The sequence below is a fragment of the Monodelphis domestica genome, chromosome 1 (genome assembly GCF_027887165.1).
Source record: "Monodelphis domestica isolate mMonDom1 chromosome 1, mMonDom1.pri, whole genome shotgun sequence".
Classification (NCBI taxonomy): domain Eukaryota; kingdom Metazoa; phylum Chordata; class Mammalia; order Didelphimorphia; family Didelphidae; genus Monodelphis; species Monodelphis domestica.
This window is the reverse complement of record NC_077227.1, coordinates 216,620,865-216,641,652: the sequence shown is the minus strand read 5'-3', so window position 1 is coordinate 216,641,652 and position 20,788 is coordinate 216,620,865.

Below are 20,788 nucleotides of genomic sequence, written 5' to 3'. Positions count from 1 at the left end.
AAAATATATATTGAAAGAGAGAACACCCTCTACACTAAATCCTTAAAAGTCAACTCCCAGCAATGTAATTGCCAAACTCAAGAGCTTCCAAGCTAAAGAGAAAATTTTACAAGAAGCCAAAAGAGACAATTCATATATCAAGGAACACCAATCAATATTACACAAGATCTGACAGCTTCCACACTAAAGGACCACAAGGTCTGGAATATGATATTCAAAAAGGCAAGAGAATTGGGTCTTCAATCAAGGGTCACCTATCCAAAAACAAACAAACAAACAAACAAAAACCAACTGACTATCTACTTCCAGGGGAAAGTATGGGCATTCGACAAAATAGAAGATTTCCAAGTATTTGTAAAGAAAAGACCAGAACTAAGTGAAAAGTTTGATATCCAAACACAAAGATCAAGAGAAACATGAAAAGGTAAATTAGAGAGGGAAAAGGGGAAAATGTTTTTTATTCAAACTTTCTTCTTTAAGGGCTTCAAGAAGATCAAATTGTTTTTATTAATACATGAGGAATGTGTAATTTCTAACTCTCAAAACTTATATTCACTATTATAGTAATTAGAATAATCATTCTCAGGAAGAGATTGGAGTAATAAGTGGTCTAAGATGATATGCAAAAAAAGAAAAAGAGAGGGGGAGAATCAAAGATGGCACCAAGAGATACTTGAAGAATTAAGATAAATAGGATAATCTTTAACACACAAAGATTCACAGGAGAAGGAGAGGAGAAAAACACTCTTATAAGAAGGAGAGGAAGAAAGTGCTAATAGATAATAAACCTTACTCTCAGTGAAATCAATTCTGAGAGGGAAGAACATCTAAATCCATTTGGGGTATTGAATTATATATTACCCTACAGGAAAGGTGAGAAGGGAAAATTAACGGGGGTAGGGAGGCAGTGCGTAAAAAAAAAAGGGGAAGGACAGAAAGGTGGGAGGGAACTTAAGAGACCCAAAAAGAATAAGAATGGAACAAAAAGGGACAGGGCAGAAAGGCAAGCATATTTAGGGTGGGGATTAGGGAGACTGATTAAAAGCAAACAACTGGTTGAAAAGGATATAGCAAAAGAAGAAACAACAGAACTAGGAGAGGATATCAAAATGCTGTGGAATATACAAGTGGCAATTATAATTTTTAACATAAATGGGATGAACTCACCCATAAAAGGAAAACAAATAGGAGAGTGCATTAGAAACCAAAATCCTACCATATGTTGTCTACAAGAAACACAAATGAGACAGGTAGACACCCACATGGTTAGAATTAAATGTTGGAGAAAAACCTATTGGGCCTCAACTGGGAAAAAGAAGGCAGGAGTTGCAGTCATGCTATCTGATAAAGCCAAAGTAAAAATAGATCTGATTAAAAGGGATAGGGAAGGTTACTACATCCTGCAAAAAGGCAGTATAGACAATGAGGAAATATCAGTAATCAACATATATGCACCAAATGGTATAGCATCCAAATTTCTAAAGGAAAAACTAGTGGCATTGTAGGAGGAAATAGATAATAAAACTATCCTACTGGGAGATCTGAACTTACCACTATAAAATTTAGATAAATAAAATTTAAAAAATAAGAAAGAAGAGATGTGAATGAAATCTTAGAAAAAATAGAATTAATAAATATATGGAGAAAAATAAATAGCGATAAAAAAGGAATACAAGTTCTTTTCAGCAGCATGTGGTACATTCAAAAAAACTGACCATGTACTAGGGCATAAAATCATGGCAAACAACTGCAAAAAAGCAGACATAATAAATGCAACCTTTTCAGATCAAAATGCAATAAAAATATAATTAGTAAGGGTACATGGAGAACCAAATCAAAGATTATTTGGAGATTAAATAATATGATTCTACAAAATTAGTTAGATAAAGACCAAATCATAGAAACAATTAATAATTTTGTTGAAGAAAATGACAATGAGATATCCTTTCAAAATCTATGGGATGCAGCCAAAGCAGTACTCAGGGAGAAATGTATATCCTTGAGTTCACATATTAACGAATTAGGGAGGGCAGAGGTCAATGATTTGACATGAAAGTCAAAAAACTTGAAAGCAAACAAATTAAAAAAAAAACCCAGATGAAAACTAAATTAGATATCCTAAAATTAAGGGAGAAATTAATAAAATTGAAAGTGAAAGGACTATTAAACAAATAAATAAGACTAGAAGCTGGTATTTTGAAAAAACAAACAACATAGACAAAATAATGGTCAATCTAATTAAAAAAAGGAAATAAGAAAACCAAGTTAACAGAATCCAAGATGAAAAGGGAGACCTCACCTCCAAGGAAGAGAAAATTAAGACAATCATTAAAAACTATTTTGCCCAATTATGTGGCAACAAATATGACAATCTAGGTGATATGGATGAATATTTACAAAAATATAAATTGTATAGATTAATAGAAGAAGAAATACATTTCTTAAATAATCCAATATCAGAAAAAAAAATTGAACAAGTCATCAAAAACTCCCTAAGAAAAAATCCGTAGGGCCTGATGGATTCACAAGTGAATTCTATCAAGCATTCAAAGAACAACTAATCCCAATACCATGCAAATTATTTGACGTAATAAGCAGAGAGGGAGTTCTACCAAATTTCTTTTATGACTCAAATATGGTACTGAGTCCAAAGCCAGGGAGGTCAAACACAGAGAAAGAAAACTATAGACCAATTGCCTTAATGAGCAAAGATGCAAAAATCTTAAATAGAATACTAGCAAAAAGACTCTAACAAGTCATCATGAGAGTTACTCATTATGATCAGGTGGAATTTATACCAGGAATGAAAGGATGGTTCAATATTAGGAAAACCATCCACATAATTGGCCATATCAATAAAAAATCGAACAAAAATCACGATTATCTCAATAGACACAGAAAAAGCCTTTGACAAAATACAATACTCATTCCTAGTGAAAACACTAGAAAGTATAGGAATAGAAGGGTCTTTCCTAAAAATAATAAACAGTATTTATCTAAAACCATCAGCAAACATTATTTGCAATGGGGATTAGCTAGATGCATTCCCAATAAGATCAGGAGTGAAACAAGGATGTCCATTTTTCACCTCTATTATTTAACATTGTGCTAGAAACACTAGCAGTAGCAATTAGTGAAGAAAAAGAAATTGAAGGCATTAAAATTGGCAATGAGGAGACCAAGCTATCACTTTTTTGCAGATGATATGATGGTCTACTTAAAGAATCCTAGAGAATCAACTAAAAAGCCAGTGGAAATAATCAACAACTTTACCAAAGTTGCAGGATACAGAATAAACCCACCCAAGTCATCAGCATTTCCATATATCTCCAAAACATCTCAGCAGAAAGAATTAGAAAGAGAAACTCCATTTTAAATTACCCTAGAGTATACATGTCAGACCTTTGGGAAGGGAAAGACTTTAAAACCAAGCAAGACTTAGAAAGAGTCACAAAATGTAAAATAAATAATTTCGACTACATCAAATTAAAAAGTTTTTTGTACAAACAAAACCAATATAACTAAAATCAGAAGGGAAGCAACAAATTGGGAAACAATCTTCATAAAAACCTCTGACAAAGGTTTAATTACTCAAATTTATAAAGAGCTAAATCAATTGTACAAAAAATCAAGCCATTCTCCAATTTATAAATGGGCAAGGGGCATGAATAGGCAGTTTTCAGATAAAGAAATCAAAACTATCAATAAGCACATGAAAAAGTGTTATAAATCTCTTATAATCAGAGAGATGCAAGTCAAAACAACTCTGAGGTATCACCTCACACTTAGCAGATTGGCCAACATGACAGCAGAGGAAAGCAATGAATACTGGAGGAGATGTGGCAAAGTAGGGACATTAATTCATTGCTGGTGGAGTTGTGAACTGATCCATCCATTCTGGAGGGCAATTTGGAACTATGCCCAAAGGGCTTTAAAAGACTGTCTGCCCTTTGATCCAGCCATAGCACTGCTGGGTTTGTACCCCAAAGAGATAATAAGGAAAAAGACTTGTACAAGAATATTCATAGCTGCGCTCTTTGTGGCGGCCAAAAATTGGAAAACGAGGGGATGCCCATCAATTGAGGAATGGCTGAACAAATTGTGGTATATGTTGGTGATGGAATACTATTGTGCAAAAAGGAACAATAAAGTAGAGGAATTCCATGGAGACTGGAACAACCTCCAGGAAGTGATGCAGAGCAAGAGGAGCAGAACCAGGAGAACATTGTACACAGAGACTGATATACTGTGGTATAATCGAACGTAATGGACTTCTCCATTAGTGGTGGTGTAATGTCCCTGAACAATCTGCAGGGATCTAGGAGAAAAACACTATCCACAAGCAGAGGACAAACTGTGGGAGTGGAAACACCGAGGAAAAGCAACTGCTTGACTACAGCGGTTGAGGGGACATGTCTGAGGAGAGACTCTAAACGAACACTCTGATGCAAATACTAACAACATGGCAATGGGTTAGAATCAAGAACACATGTGATACCCAGTGGAATCACGCATCGGCTATGTGGGGGGGAGGAAAAGAAAATTATCTTTGTCTCTAATGAATAATGCTTGGAAATGATCAAATAAAATATTATTTTAAAAAAATCACCCTAGACAATATAAAACACTTGGGAATCTATCTGCTGAGACAAACACAGGAACTAACTGAACACAACTATAATACACTATCCACACAATTAAAACTAGATCCTACCAATTGGTAAAACCTTAACTGCTTATGGGTAGGATGAGATAACATAATAAAAATGACCATCTTACCCAAACTTCATTATTTATTTAGTGGCATACCCATCTAACTACCAAAAAACTTTTTTACTGAATTAGAAAAAAAACATAACAAAATTCATTTGGAAGAACAAAAGATCAAGAATATACAGGGAAATAATGAAAAAACACAAAGGAAAGGGGCCTTGCAGTCCCAGATCTCAAACTATACTACTACAAAGAAGTGGTCATCAAAACAATATGGTACTGGCTAAGGGGCAGGAAGGAGAATCAGTGGAATAGACTTGTGGTAAGTGACCTCAGCAAGAGGGATCTACGAGAAAGAACACTATCCACATTCAGAGAAAAAACGGTGGGAGTAGAAACACGGAAGAAAAATAACTGCTTTATTACATGGGTGGAGGGGATATGACTGGGAATATAGACTCTAAATGAACATCCTAGTGCAACATGGAAATGGGTTCTAATCAAGGACAATTGTAATACCCAGTGGAATTGTGCATCAGCCATGGGAAGGGGAGCAGGAGGGGAAGGAGGGAAAGAATATGATTCTTATAACCAAGGAATAATGTTCTAAATTGACTAAATAAATTAAAAAAAATAAACTTAAAAAAAACTACCTTCAGGAAAGAGTACTTAGAATTTCAACTGCAACTAGTAAAAGAGAAAAAGGAGAATTTAAAAGTGATATGGAAAGACTTGTCAATATTACAATAAAGGAAAATAATAAATAATGGAGGGGATGTGACAAAATTGGGACTCTTATGCATTGCTGTTGGAGTTGTGAACTGATCCCACCATTCTGGAAGGCCATCTGGAATTATGTCCAAAGTGCTTTAAAAGACTCCATGGTCTCTGATCCAGTCATATCACTACTGGGTTTGTACTCCAAATAGATAATGAAAAATGTTTTTTACAAAAATATTCATAGCTGCATTTTTTGTGATGGCAAAAAATAAATTTGAAAACATGGCTGAATAAGTTGTGGTACATGATGGTGATGGAAAACTATGATGGAACTTGTGCTAGAAGGAAGGATGCTCTGCTTGATTTCTATATTAACTGGAAAGATCTCCATGAACTGATACAGAATGAAATGAACAGAACCAGGAGAGCATTGTACACAGAAACAGAAACATTGTGGAATGATCAAATGTAATAGACTGCTACCAGTAGCAATGCAATGATCCAGGACAATCTTGAAGGGCTTAGGAGAAGCAACACTATACACACATAAAGAAAGAACTGTGGAAGTAGAAACAGAAAAGCAAAATGTGATTTATCACTTCTTTTATATGGGTATATGATTGAGGGTTTTGGTTTTAAAAGATCACTATTACAAATATGGATAATATGGAAATGGGTTTTGAGCAATAATACATGTATAATACAGTGGTATTATTTGTAATCTCTGGGAGGGGAGAGGGGAGAGGGGAAAGAGAAAAAATGAATCATGTAACCATGGAAAAATATTCTAAATAAATAAGCAAAATGTAGTCTGCAAAGACAATACTAAGTTCATAATTCTGTCAGAGTTAAGTAATAAAAGTGCATAGAGCAATTTGAATCAAAAAGACCTATGGCTCATTCTAGACATATGACACTGGGTAAGCCTCTTAACCTTCCCTCTCTGCCTAAATTTCTTCATCTGAAAAATAGGAATAATAAGGACATTTGCTTCACAGGGATTTTGTGAGGATCAAATGAAGTAATGAATGTAAGGTATTTTTTGAAAACTTTAAAATATGATGTAAATATTCCTGGCTGTGTGACCCTGAGCAATTCACTTAACCCCAATTGCCCAGTCCGTACCACTCTCCTAAATTGGAACCAATACTTAGTATCAGTTCTAAGACAGAAGATAAGGGTCAAAAAATACTATTTAAATGCCAGTAATCCTTACAATAAGAGACTATGGATATACTAGAAAAATGTCTCTGCACTCTGTAAATTTTAAGTGAATTGGAATATTAGAAAAAATAGAAGTCATTAAAAGGAAAAGAGAACAATACAAAAATATAATCTGAAGAACTACATATAATCTTAAGAAAATATAATCTTAGAGAACTATAATTAGTTTTAAGAGTTTAAAGGATAGACAGACAACTGTGACTGAATGAAGAGGAAGAAATGCAACATAGTAGGAAATGTCATGGAGTTGGAAACACTGAAAAGATCTCCATCCTGGTTCAGCTACTTGTGTGACAAGGAAATCACTTTAAAAGACTGATATATATTAATTTAGGGTCGCCAAGGAATTCAGCTATGTAATTCCTAAATGAAAACTCAAGTCAGCAGTCAACCTTTTATGGAGTTTAATTACAAACAGGAGGAAGAAAGGTGAGAGAGAGAGAGAGAGAGAGACAGAGAGAGAGACAGAGAGAGAGACAGAGAGAGAGAGAGAGAGAGAGAGAGAGAGAGAGAGAGAGAGAGAGAGAGAGAGAGAGAGAGAGAGAGAAAGGGGAGAGAAGGGAATAGGGCTTAAATACCCCCTCTGTTTAGGCTGGGCTAAAAGACCCAAGCACTTAGATAGCTGAGGCAAAGAAAAGAGATCAGTCCCTATCACTCACATGACCAAAATGGAGAAACAGTCTCAGGGGCCTCCACCTCCAGCTTCCTTCAGAGCAAGTTTCTCAGCAACCTCTCAGAGCAAAACCTCTCCACCCTCCCCAGTCTTCAGACTTCCTATCTTTAAGGAAACCATCCAAGTTCCGTCCCCTCAGTTCTCACATCTACCAATCACTGTCCATGTCTTCCCTGTGCCAATGGTGGCTCTAGCTTAACCCAGGACCACCCAGAGGTCTGTGGCTTTGCACATGCCTATTGAAGGTCATATTCTCAAATAATTAAATCTTGATCCTTTGCTGCAGCCCTTCCTAAATCCTGTTACCCTGAGTAGGGTGGAGATTGGAAGTTCCAAGACCTGGTTCTGTCATTCCAAGTATCTCTATTGTATCAATTCTAAAATCAATCATGACTCAAAGAAATTCCTTTTCTATGCTTAAGCATAGGTCAAAGCCCTTTCCATTGTTCAGCAAAAGGTTTCTGTCCTAAAGTAATCTTAAGTAGGGAGGAGAAAGACCCTCCCATGCCAAGGGGGTTAACATTCCAATAGACTATCAGTAGGAAATTTTTTAAGTATGAAATTTCCCAATGGTGAAATTTCCAACATTTATAAGTCTAAGAAATTTTAAGGTTTACAATCCCCCCTGATGATCATTGGGAGACTAGTCTCCCCATTGATCATTTAACATAATCATTTTGTAGTTCTAAATGCACTTCTAACTATAGATATACAGAATATTCAATTTTCTAAGAGAAATTAGAATAGTGAGAGAGGAAATAGAAAAGAAAAGAAAGCAAAACCAATGTTTTGCTATGCGCATTGACAGAAAGCCAAATTAGGGGCAGTCCCTTTTAGCATAAATGTGTACAATTACAATAAATGTTCAATCAAAAGTTCAGTCCAATCAAATCATATCCAAAGTTCATTCTTGATCTTCTTGATGAAGTGTAGGTTTTCGGCATCTTTCTACAACAGTTCATTCTCTGGATATAAAAGTTTCAAGCTTCTTTCTTGAAGATCTTTTCTCGAACAGAATAAAAATCTTTGATTTTTTATAACAGTAAAATCTTAAACAAAATTCTTGGATTTTTATAAAAATACAATCTCAAACAAAAAAAATTCAAAAATAAAAAAAATTCTTAGATTTTAAATTAAAATACAATCCCCCGTGAAGTAAGTATTTAAAAAAAATATCAAGTTTAGCTCAGAATGCAATGTTCAGTTATGGGGGTGTATGTGTCAATTATCAAAAGAATAGAAAAATAATCAAAAACATAAGAAAAAATTCAAAATAGGCCTTGTATAGGTCCAGTTTAAAGTAATTTCTATCCCACAAGTATGTAGGACAGAATGCAGTAATATTTCACTTAGCCATTTGTAGCCAAGACTACAGGAAGTTGCCATAATATAAGAAGAAAAGAATTAGAATTCTATTTTGATGGGGAAATGTCATTCCCTCGTATGATTTTTTTTCCTCAGGGATATAGGGAGCCAGCATGATAGTCAAGCTTTGTACTTGTTTGAGTACTTCGAAAAGAGTGTAGATACAAGGAAGTCCTACAACTTAATCATAAGTTAAGTGTCGCAACCTTGAGTCTCACTTTAATATTTCTTGTGTGTTCTATTGGCACTATTCAGGTTTAGTCTGTGCTCCTTGTTTTTATCCCTTTTCCTGGAATCAGACACAAACATTAATCACAGTCCTATAATATTTTATCAATAAATGGCAGGTTCCCATAGTTTAAAGCTTTTAGGCATATATTGATATTATACCAAGAGTATATATATTAACTTGTATTACTGCAGGAAAAAAATAATATTTATATTAATTATGTGTACCTTCAGTACAAAAAATGAGAAAAAATTCAAATATTCTGATCAAAAAATAAAAGAAAAGAAATAAGAAAAATAAGAAAAAAATCAGTAATTCAATGTATTCTTGAAAAAAAACAGCATCCATTTGCCTATGGATTATTATCTCCAATTCATATGATAAGATAGAGTCACAATTCATATGATAGGATACAGTCAATCAGTCTCAGCAGAAGATGCTTTCTTCACATGTGAGCAGTGAATCCAAGAGTCCCTTTCTCCAATCTTTATAGATGTTGGAGTAGTTAATAATATTTGGAATGGTCCTTCCCATGAAGGTTGAGTTGCTCCAGTTCGCTTGAAATTCTTGATATAAACTTTATCTCCTGGGTTCAGGTCATGCAGAGAAAAATCTAATGGTCCGGCTTGTACTGCAGCTCTGGATTCATGAAGTTCACGTAGTTCGTGCTGTAACTCCTGTATACAGGAAGCAATAGTAATATCTCCCCCTAATAGCAATGTATAAGCCAGGGAGAAAGGCTTAGCCTGTATAGGCGGATGTCCAAAAAGCATCTCAAATGGTGAAATATGTAAGTCTCCTCTAGGCCTGCTTCTAAGATAAAATAGGGCCAGAGGGAGAATTTCAGGCCATTTTAAATGGGTCTCAGTGCATAATTTGCCAATCATAGTCTTAAGTTCTTTATTCATCCTCTCCACTTGGCCTGAGCTCTGGGGGTGATATGGAACATGGAATTTTGGAGTTATCCCCAAGCAAGAATATATTTGGTTTAAGACAGAATCGGTAAAATGACTCCCTCTATCAGAGTCAATACGTGCTGGCAGGCCAAAACGAGGAATAATTCAATTTAGAGCAAGTAAATGGGATTCAGGTTCTTCATGTGTGAAAAAAAGGGATTAGACTAGATCTCTTCTGAGGTGTCTTTCAACTCTAAATGTATTTATAGAGTATAGAGTATACATATAGAGTATTTCATACTCTAAATGTATGATTTTATAATGCTACAGACTAAGGAATATTCAGTTTTAGAATAAAGTAGGAAACTTGAAGTTGGAAGAAATTTCTCAGAATCTAGTAATAATGACAAAGAATTCCAGAGAGTAGAGAGTTAAAACAAGGATTTTCTTCCTCCAACCTATTTTGTGTATAATAAGGTGAGAAAATTCAGTTGTCCCATTATCATTCAATAAGCTTTATTCAGCATTTAATATGTGGCAGACACTCTACAGAAACACAAAGGAGAGCTAAAAAAGACAACAGAGGATTAGAAAAAATTAAGTGAGACAATCACTCCAATGAAGTAGTAGTAAATAGAAATCTAGAGACAAGATGTTCTGGGTTCAAATCTTGTTTCAGACTCTTCCTAGCTGTGTGACCCTGGGCAAATCACTTAACCTCATATGGCTAGCCCTTAATGCACTTCTGCCTTGGAACTCAGTATCAATTCTAAGAAAGAAGGTAAAGGTTGAAAAAATCTATAACAGGCATATAACTGGGAACCTACTTGCTAAAAATACTCATTACGTTTGTAAATATGGAATACCTTTAAAGGAATAAAGATTAAAAACATGGTCCCAAATACATAAAAATAATAGCAGTAATTTTAGCCACGTCAAGAAACATGTGGTCACCAAGAACTGGAAATAAGAGACTGAGAAATGGTTTTAAAAATAGCTGTATATGAATGCAATAGAATGTTATTATGCCTTATTATAAGAAATTTAGAGAATCAGAAAGATGCTTTATGAACTGATGCTGAATGAGATAAACAAAGCACTAATGTAATATTCAAAAAGTGCTAAAAAAAGCACTAATATAATATTCAAAAAAATTGCTACAGCAATGAAAATTTAAAAAATAATATAGAATAAACATAATGACCAGTTATGACTTCAGAGAAGATCACAAGAAATGTATCTTCAACAATTATTTTGAGAGGTTGATGACTATTGAGGAATTAGGGAAGGGGATAAAATGTTTCATTTTCTGGTTGAATTTGCTCAAATAACTTTATAAAAATTTTCTTAGAAAGTAAGGTACATATTTCGGTGAGAGCAACTGGTATGTTGGTGATATATCTAAAAATTAATTTAATATAAAAGAAAATAGTATCAATACAACTTTCTCATTATTCTTTTAAATTAAATGAACCTTAATTAATCATTAACAACAAATAACTCTCAGTCTGTCCAGCAAAGAAATAATATATTACTGGTCAAAAGAAAAGGAGAAAAATCATGGTGATTAAGTGAAGGATATTAGAAATGCCTCTAATTCATTTTCCCTACACCTTCCAAATTTTTGTTTCAAAATTCTAAATATAGATTTCCTGTCCTGCTCAAAAGGTTCCATTGGTCTCTACTAACTGTAAGATAAAATGCAAATTCTTTTGCATTTAAAGCAATTCATAATTTTCTTTTAGCTCTTCTTTACAGACTGAACATATGCAATTGATAGTCCAACTAGCTAATTTTTGGTTTCTTATTTATAAATTCCATCACCCATCTCTCTCTGTCTCTGTCTCTGTCTATCTCTGTCTCTGTCTCTGTCTCTGTCTTTCTCTCAATCTATCCACCTATCTCTCTCTTTTTCTCTCTCTCTCGTATTTTTATACATCATGGTTATCTGTCCTAGAGACTGTTAAGAACAGTGTTCTCCACTTCATACACAGTAACTGATACATTGTGGCACAATCAAATGTAAAAGACTTTCTACTAGTAGCAATGTAATGATCCAGGACAATCCAGAGGAATTTATGAGAAAGAATGCTATCCACATCCAGAGAAAGAACTGTGGAAACAGAAACTCAGAAGAAAGACATAACATCAGTCATATAGTTCAATGGGGATATGACTGGGGTTTTGATGTTAAATGATCACTCTATTGAAAATAAGAATTATATGGAAATAGGTTTTGAACACTGATATAGGTATAACCCAGTGAAATTGCTTGTCAACTTCAGGAGGGAGAGAAGAGGGGAGGGAAAGAATATGAATCATGTAAACATGGAAAAATATTATATATTAATTAATTAATGAAAAAAGAATAGCGTTCTCCAAACAAAAGCAATACAACATGTTTTAAAGGCAAACAGCAAACTGGGAATAATCTTTAGAGCAAGTATCTCTGACAAAGTTTTCATTTCTCAAATGTATACGAAAACTGATTCAAATTTAGAAGAATACAAAGCATTTTCCAGTTGAAAAATGGTCAATGGATATGAACAGCCAGTTCTTGGATAAAGAAATTAAAATTGTATTTAGTCACATTAAAAAAAACAACCTCCAAGTCACTATTGATTAGCGATATTCAAATTTTAAAAACTCTGATATACCACCTCACACCTACACCTATCATATTGACTCACATGAAATAAGTGTTGAAGAAGTGGTAAAATCAAGACACTGGAAAAAAAATTTAAAGTGATAAAATAAAAATTAAGAGTCCTCCCCAGATCATGAATCCTGCTTCTAGCCTGAACTCCCATATAAATCATCTAGAGAAATAGGTCTTGTTCGAAAGGTACCCAGGCATCTTCATTAAAATCAAGCCTTTAAGTTAACTACAACCAACAGAGCAGGCAAACCAGCCAAAATGAACAAGAAATCCTGAAAGGGATAAATGGGAATAAGATATATCAGGTGGCTCAAACTATCTCTAACATCTCTACCACCACCTCTTCTCAAATGTTTATAGGAACTATACAGCACCCTATTCCTAAAAGCTGCTGGAAGGATAGGACCCAAAATAGTGTCCAAATATTTTTCTGACTTCCATCGATATGGTGGCCTGCCATTCCTACAACTGCCAAAACCAACTATCAACTGCACAGTACCTAGGAGAAGAAAAGTCAAAAGGCCCTGGGAAAAGAGCAGGATCTGCATACAGTTAGCCCCAGTTGCCATCATCAGCCCTTACAGAGACAGGACCTAGGAATTGCTTCATAGGTATGCTAGTGACCCAGCTTCTTTAGCTACAGCTAAAGAAGAAACAAAAAACAAAGTTCTTACCACCTAAGCTTTGGTACTGGTAAATAATTCAACAAATGAAAATTTATAGGAGTAAATTATGTTAAAGACAATGTATTACCATCTATATTGCTGTTGCACCTCAAGGACTAATGGGTCTTTCTATCTAACTTATAGCTTAAACCTCCTATAAATGTTTTCTGCCTTGCTATAATGCAAGCCCCTCAAGATCAGACCTGTCTTTCCTTTTCTTTTTAAAATCTATTTTGATTTATTTTGTTAAATATTTCCCAATTATATTGAAAAAAATTTAACATTGATTTTTGAAAGTTTTTAAGTTCCAAATTCTCACTCCCTCTCATCCCTACCACGACCCTTGAGAAAGTAAGCAACATAATATCAATTATACACGGTAAATCATGAGAAACATTTCCATATTAGCCATGTTGCAAAAGAAAACACATATACACAGACACAAAACTAGAAAAATAAAGTTTTACAAAATTATGCTTCAATCTGCATTTAGTTCTTCAGTTCTTTCTCTGGAGATGATTACCGTTTTTCATAACGAGTCCTTTGTAATTGACTTGGATCAGAATAGCTAAGTATTTCACATTTGATGAGTATTATATGTTTCTATTACTGTATGCAGTGTTCTGATTCTGCTCATTTCACTTTGCATTAGTTCATATAAAATAATGCAGGTTTTTCTAAGAACATCCTGCTCATCATTTCTTGTAGCACAATAGAATTCCATCACAATAACATATTACAACTTGATCAGCTCAGTTGATAAAAATCATCTCAATTCTAGATTCTTTACCACCACAAAAAAGCTACTATAAATACTTTTTTTTTTTACAAATAGGTCCTTTTTCCTTTTTTTGTTCACTTTGGAATACAAACAATAGTTTTATTGTTGTATCAAAGGGTAGTTATGCATAGTTTTATAACCTTTTGGTCAAAGTTCTAAATTGTTTAACAGAATGATTTCACTACTTCACAACTCCACCAAATAGTTCATAAGTGTCATAATTTTTGCATTTCTCCTCAAGGATTTGTTATTTTCATTTTCTGTCATGCTAGCTAATCTGCTAGGTGTGAGATGGTATCTCAAGAGTTATTTAATTTGCATTTCTCTAATCAAAACTGATTTAGAACATTTTTCCTTTGACTATGGATAACTTTGGTCTCTATTCTTTTGAAAACTCTGTGCATGTTATACACTTTTTGAGAAAATTTCAAAGAAATCACCCTTCTTCCCCCTCCACTACAAAAGTTTTTTTCATGCCTCCTTTTTGTGAGATAGTTTATCCCATTCTACTTCTCCCTTCCTCTTTCTCACAGTACATTGCTTTCTAATCCCATAATTTTATTTTATTATATTATGATATTTAACTTACATCGATGCTCTCTATCTAAGAATATTCCTTTTAGCTGACCAAATAATGATAAAGTACTTAGGAATTACTAGTATCATTTTTCCACATTATGATGTAAACAGTTTAATCTTATTGAATCCCTTATGATTTCCCTGTCCTGTTTACATTTTTATACCACTCTCAAGTCTTGTATTTGAAAAGCAAAAATTTTGTTTAGTGTTGGTCTTTTCATCAGAATTCACTGAAAGTCCTCTATTTTCTTGAATATCCATTTCCCCCCCTGAAATTTCAGTTTTCCTGGGTAAGTCATTCTTGTTCATAATCCTAGCCCTTTTGTATTTCATTCCAAGCCTTCCACTCCATTAACATGAAAGCTGCTAAAGCTTGTGGAATATTGACTGTTGATTTATGGTATTTAAATGGTTTCTTTATGATTCCTTGAAGTTTTTTTTTTCCCTTTGACTTCAGAGTTCTAGAATTTGGGTATAGATATATATTGCTGGGAGTTTCATTTTGAGATCTCTTTCAAGTAGTCTGTGGCATCTTTAAGTTTCTATTTTGCCTTCTAGTTCTAGCATATCAAGGTTATTTTCCTTTATAATGTGACTTTGTTTTATTTTCTTGATGTCTCATTGAGTCATTAGCTTCCACTTACCCAATTCTAATTTGTAAGGAAATATTTTCTTCAATGAGCTTTTGTATCTCTTTTTCTATTTGGCCAATTCTCTTCTTCAGCAATTTTCTATTCCTCTTTTACCAACATGTTAATTAATTTTTCATAATATTCTTCCCTCACTCTCATATCTTTACCAAATTTTATTCCTAACATTTTTATTTGATCTCAAAACCCAGTGTTTAGCTCTCTCAGAAATTTTTATTTGGCTTGTATCCAATTTTCATTTTATTAGAAACTTTGGTTTTTGGTTTTTGGTTTTTTTCCTATCTTGACATAATTAACTTCTTCTGAGTTTGTGTCTTTATCCTTTCATGATAATACTCTTGTAGGGTTAAGATTTGTTTGTTTGCACATTTTTCCAGTCTATTTCACTGTTTTAAATTTTATATTAAATTTGAGCTCTATCCCTGGCATGGTGGGGAAGTATATTCTCACAGTCTCCAGATTATTTTTGCACTGCTGATTTCAGGGCTAGTTCTGGATATTTGGAAGTATCTAGTACTTTCAAGGTGATGTGATCTGGGTAGAGGTGTGTGTGGTCACTGCTTTCCTGGTTTATGCAATGTTCCTTAACTAAGAAGAGCCACTGATCCTTTGGGATCATGATTAATACTATTTCCCAGAATCCTATTCCTCTAGGACCAGAAGCATTACTATTCCTCAAGGCCTCTGCTCCTGTGGGATAGCAAGCAATATTGCTCCTTAGGGCACCTATTACCTTGTGAAAGAAAGTGGTCCTCTCCTATATCAGAAATGAGTAAGCAATGGAGTTCCCAAAAAGCACTTTAGTCTGTGCCCAGTACTAGCACAAGGGAGGGTCATAACCTCTTTCTGACCTGTTGTCCAATCCCTTTATAATCTCTGACTTGAGAGCTCTTAAACCTACCACTATTACTGTTTTACTCCTGGAATTGCACACACACAGGCTCTAGATTAACCTCCATTCTTGTGTCACAGATCTATCCTGCCTTTCTAATTTGTCTTGGACTAGAAGAATCTCTCACCCTGACTTTTTGTTGGCTCTTCTATGTCTGAATTTGTTTTAATGTGCTATTTGAAAATCATTTTGGGAGGGAAGGGAAAAAAGTAGAACTCATCTTAGTGATTCTTCTCTTCTTCCCATTTTCCTATGATCCATATACCTGTATTTTATATTTTTGTTCCCAGAATTTATCATAGTGCTTTGCATATAGTGTTTAATATCGGCATTTTAATTTTTTTTAATGATCAACCATGTGTTTATTATATTTTTAACTTTGCAAATTTTATTTAATTAGTCAATTTAGAACATTATTTCTTGGTTACCAGAATCATATTCTTTCCCTCCCCTCCCCACCCGTTCCTGTAGCTGATGTGAAATTCCACTGTGTTTTACATGTGTCCTTGATCAGAACCTATTTCCATGTTGTTGATGTTTGGACTAGGATGATCATTTAAAGTCTACATCCCCAATCATATCCCCCTCTTCCTTGACCCATGTAATCAAGCAGTTGTTTTTCTTCTGTGTTTATACTCCCACATATCTTCTTCTAAATGTGGGGAGCATTCTTTCTCATAAGTACTTCAGAATTGTCCTGGATCATTGCATTGCCACTAATAAAGAAGTCTATTACATTTAATTGTACCACAGTGTATCAGTCTCTGTGTACAATGTTCTCCTGGTTCTTCTCTTTTCACTCTGCCTCAGTTCTTAGAGGTCGTTCCAGTTCACATGAAATTACTCCAGTTTATTATTCATTTGAGCACAATAGGATTCCATCATCAACATATACCACAATTTCTTCAACCATTCCCCAATTGAAGGACAGCCCCTCATTTTCTAATTTTTTGCCACCACAAAGAGAAAAGCTATGAATATTCTTCCACAAGTCTTTTTCCTTGTTATCTCTTTGGGGTATAAAAACAGCAGTGCTATGGCTGGATCAAAGGGAAGACAGTCTTTTATTGACCTTTGGGCATAGTCCCAAATTGTCCTCCAGAATGGTTGGATCAGTTCACAACTCCGCCAGCAATGAATTAATGTCCCTACTTTGCCGCATTCCCTCCAGCATTCATTACTTTCCATAGCTGTCATGTTAGCCAATCTGCTGAGCATGAGGTGGTACCTCAGAGGTGTTTTGATTTGCAATTAATTCTCTGATTATAAGAAATTTGGAACACTTTTTCACGTGCTTATTAATAGTTTTAATTTCTTTATCTGAAAATTGCCTATTCATGTCCCTTGCCCATTTATCAATTGGGGAATGGCTTGATTTTTGTACAATTGATTTAGCTGTTTATAAATTTGAGTAATTAGACCTTTGTCAGAGGTTTTTGCTATGAAGATTGTTTCCCAATTTGTTGCTTCCCTTCTAATTTTGGTTGCATTGGTTTTCTTTGTACAAAAACTTTTTAATTTGATGTAATCAAAATTATTTATTTTACATGTTGTGATTTTTTCTAACTCTTGCTTGGTTTTAAAGTCTTTCTTTTCCTAAATATCTGACATGTATAGTATTCTGTGTTCACCTAATTTACTTATAGTTTCCTTCTTTATATTCAGGTTATTTGCCCATTCTGAGTTGATTGTATTATAGCGTGTGAGATGTTGATCCAACCCCAATCTCTCCCATACTGACTTCAAATTTTCCCACCATCTTTTGTCAAATAGTGGATTTTGTTCCAAAAAGCTGGGATCTTTGGGATCACTTACCCCAAATCTATTCCACTGGTCCTCCTTTCTGTCTCTTAGCCAGTACCATATTGTTTTAGTTTAGTTTGAGATCTGGTACTACAAGACCACCTTCCTAATTGGTGCTCCTTGATATCTGAATTGTCTCTTTTGGGCTTCTTGTACAATTTTCTCTTTAGCTTGGAAGCTCTTGAATTTGGCAATTACTTCCTGGGAGTTGTCTTTTGAGGATTTAGTGTAGAGGGTGTTCTATGAACTCTTTCAATGTCTATTTTATCCCCTTGTTCAAGAACATCAGGCAGTTTTCTTGGATAATTTCTTGTAGTATGTCAAGATTTCTTTTTATTTCTGGCTTTTCAGGTAGGCTAATGATTCTCAAATTGTCTCTTCATGATTGGTTTTCCTGATCCTTCATCTTGTCAGTGAGATATACTATGTTTTCTTCTATTTTGTCAGTCTTTTCACTTTGCTTTATTAATTCTTGCTGTTTTGTAAGATCATTGGTTTCCAGTTGCCCAATTCTGGTCTTAAGGCCTGTTTTTTCTGCTATAATATTTTGTTTTCTGCTATAATCTTTTGATATTCCTTTTGGTCTATTCGGCTTTTCGTGGCTTCCAGTTGTTTCTCCAATTGGGAATTCTTGTCCTTTAAACTGTTATTTTCTTTTTGAATTATTTCCCACTTTTCATTCCAGAAGGCTTCCATCTTTTACATAAGCTCCAATTTAAATTCTTCAAGAGCTTGTGGACAATTTCCATTTTTTTTTGGAAGATTTTGGCAAATTTATTTGTATTTCCTCGTCTGCTATTTCCTCTGTAGTCTGAATTTTTCCTCCTTAAAAATTATTCACGATCAACCACTTCTTCTTGTTTTTCTTGGTATTGGGAAGTTGTTCCTGGGCAACGTTTGCCATCACTATGGTGTTTTTTCCTTCCTTTTGCAGTCAGAAATGTGAGTGAGGAGGGCAGGCTTTCTGTGTATAAAGCTAAGGAGCAAGGATTTAGCTAAAGTCAGCTGTCAAGTCTCTGCAGCTTCTGCTATTTGCTGCCCTTCTCTGTGATATCTCCCTGCAAGTTCCCACAATCTGATCTCTTCAACCTGCTGAGGTTTTAGGTTTAGCTGCTCTAAGGTGTAGGTCTTTGGTGGTCTTAGTCAGCTGCCAAGGACCTAGAGGTGCCCCTCACTTGCTCTGTATGTACCCCTCCCTCACTCACTGATTCTAGCTTGTGCTGGCTCTGACTCTGGCTCTGTAGCTGGGGTGGGGAGGCTGGATCAGCTCACATTTTGGTGGAAGCATTTTTACACTGTTATGGTGTGGAAATGCCCAAATCCCTCATACCTTCAATGCTGTGCCCTGCTGTTGAGTCCCTTCGTTCATATGAATTTGGGGTTTTTTGGCCTTTTGAGGTAGTCTATAATGGCAGGTATTGAGGAGAGGAAGAGTCCTGCATCTAGACTGCTGCCTTGTTTACCAGGAAGTCTATAATTACTGCATTTTTAATCATTCCTTCTCCCATCCATCCATTCATTGGATTATAAATTCTCATAGTACAGGAATTATGCATAAGTAGCTCTTATTTTATTATAGTTGACTCAACACTTCACAGCATTGGGTGGTTAGCTGCTTTTAGATTGTGGAATGTACTGAGATATACTTGATACATTTTTATAAAGCTTGTTCCTTTGACAAGAATGAACATGGGCACTAAGCTGCGGCCGAAAATAATTTCTGGTGGCTTTTATATGAATCAAGCCTGAAGATTCATAAATTTCAGCTTCTAAAAGAAGCTGAAAACATTCTTACCTTCCTTCATCTTCCTGTTATTTTGGGGGTTGGTGGAAGTCGGTAAAAAACTTCAATTTTGTATGTCTTGAGCAGATATGGGTGCTCTTTTCTGGAAGTAGTGATCAGCCACACACAAAAAAAAAGGATTGGAATAGTTCATATTAAAAAGGGTAATTTATTTGCTTGAAAATGTAAATGATGCCAGTGAGTTTTGTGCAATAACTGAACAATTACCAACCCTGAAGATATTGGGGAAGTGTTTGAAAGACTAAATGGCTCAATACAAGTGACCCTATTGAGTCACCATTTTGTGATGGCCTGCTTTAAAGGGATATTAGGCCTCTGTAGTATCTATGTACATTGTTTTTTCATCTTATTCCCATTCTAAATGTGCCTTCATCAGCTTCACACTTAAAATAGGAGGTTCACAGGCTTTCAGGAAATTTAAGATAATTTACGATTTCATCTTTCTCAAGTAATTTTCAATCAAGTAAGTTATCCAACAAAACTGAAAGTTGCACACGGAAGGAAGCATTTTATTTTAAGGTTTCATTAGGATGCATCAATTCACAACTCCTCCCAATCTCTATCCATTTTTTGCAAGTAATTGAAATTGTTAAGTGACTCAACATATGTGGATGCCAGGTTTTAGGTTAGCAAATGGGGCACGACATTTTAAATGTTTCTAGAGTAGAATTTTAATTCTGTAGTGACGTAATAATTTAATTAACATGATTATCCCCACAAAAAGAAGACTGCAGGTCTGAGCAAACATTAAGAGACAGGATAAAATGGAATGAACATTACACTAAGAAGCTGGAAACCTGGGTTCTAATCCTTCCCTTTCCCACCCCTGGCCTTTGACAGTTCATTTAAATTCTTTGAAGCTCCACCATCTCATACATAAAATACCAACTTGAAGGTAGGAAAATCAATTATATAGGAAGCATTATGTAGTGGAAGAGCAGTTAGGTGGTACAGGGGTTAGCAGGATGGCCTAAAGTAATGAAGACTCATATTTGTGAATTCATATCCAGTGTCAGACACTATTTCCTCATCTATAAAATTAGTTGGAGAAGGAAATGGCAACATAATACAGGAATTTTGCCAAGAAAACCCCAATGGAGTCATGAAGAGTGAGACATAATTGAAATGACTCAAC